Below are 1,381 nucleotides of genomic sequence, written 5' to 3'. Positions count from 1 at the left end.
CAGCATGGGTGGAACTGGAGAGCATTATGCTAAGCGAAATAAGCCAGTCAGAGAAAGATAAATATCACATGATCTCACTTATTTGTGGAATATAATGAACAATATAAAGTGATGAACAAAAATAGAACCAGAGTCGTAGAAGCATGGAACAGGCTGTCCAACCTATGAGGAAAGGCGGGGGGTGAGGGGGAAGGAGATCAACCAAAGGACTTTATGCATGCATATGAGCATAACCAATGGACACAGATCGGGAGGTGAGGGCATGTGCTGGGGGTTGGGGGCTGGTGGGGAGTGGTCAAGGGTGGGAAAGGAGTCCTACATAAAACTTTAAACAATAAAGAATTTAAATTTTAAAAAGATAGAGACAATCTACCATCCAGTCATGCAGTAACCAATTTCCTAGTAATCTTTCAGCATCCTCAGAAAAGAACTTGCCATTCAGGTTGTTCAAACTATATACTATGCCAAAAAAGGCCATTTTACCTACCAACAGCCACTTCGCAACATCTGAAAGCTAGTTTAAGAATATCTGGAAGTAATACAGTTCCTGGATTCTAAACACAAAGAATTCCACCAATTCCAACAAAATTGGAGTTGGTTATCCTAGATCCATTAGGGAGAAAAGTTAACCTGTTTGTTAACGTCAAGGAATCGTGTTGTTCAAAGTCAACACAACTCTGAAGATATAGAAAAAATGCACCTAGATCTGTAAGCCCAGTAAAAAACCTCACTTGTGTGCTGCAAAGAGGATTATTGGCAAAGGGAGTCTTTAAATTACCCTTATAACATGTATCTCTGGCAAAGCACCAAATGGCCCTTTCCTCGGTGGCCAAACTAATGAAAAGAGTGTACTTCTACAGATGGCAACAAGACATATATTGAGCCAATTATTATAATCTCTTCTACCAATACTTTTAGCATGTATCAAGCAGCTTTCAAAGTATCAGAAAGATATCCATAAGATAAGCAGCAAAGGGCAGGTGTAGTCTGGCTAGTCAGAAGTCTGGATGATTATACCTGAGTGATTAGGAGCTGGCTTAAACATTCATAGTTCATAACCTTACATGTAAGGCCAGCTCCTGACTAACTCTAAGCAGCTTTTTAATTCTCCCTATTTAAGCCAGGCCCTCAACAAGTCAGTTGATGCTATACCAAAAATTATAAAGACTTGCTTATTTAAGATAAACTAATATATTATTTCTCTGCTTATTTATATTTTGAAAGAGTATTTCAAGCATACAATTTACCTTCAAAATTAACATACCTGAGGAGAAACCAAGATGGCGGCATAGGTAAACACCGGAAATTGCTGCCTCCCACAACAACTTCAAAAATACAACTAAAAGACAAAACAGACATCATCCAGAACTACAGGAAGGCT

The 1,381-nt window shown here is 38.7% G+C and overlaps 1 pseudogene; it reads right to left on the bottom strand.

The window, feature by feature from the left end:
• The window catches only part of LOC102259311, a 3,734-nt pseudogene extending 2,444 nt beyond the window's left edge, over positions 1–1,290 (bottom strand).
• Positions 1,291–1,381: the final 91 nt, after the last annotated feature.

The sequence above is a fragment of the Myotis brandtii genome, unplaced genomic scaffold (assembly GCF_000412655.1).
Source record: "Myotis brandtii unplaced genomic scaffold, ASM41265v1 scaffold305, whole genome shotgun sequence".
In the NCBI taxonomy this organism is placed as follows: Eukaryota; Metazoa; Chordata; class Mammalia; order Chiroptera; family Vespertilionidae; genus Myotis; species Myotis brandtii.
Note: the sequence above shows the minus strand (reverse complement) of the source record. Positions and strands in the feature narration are given on the sequence as shown.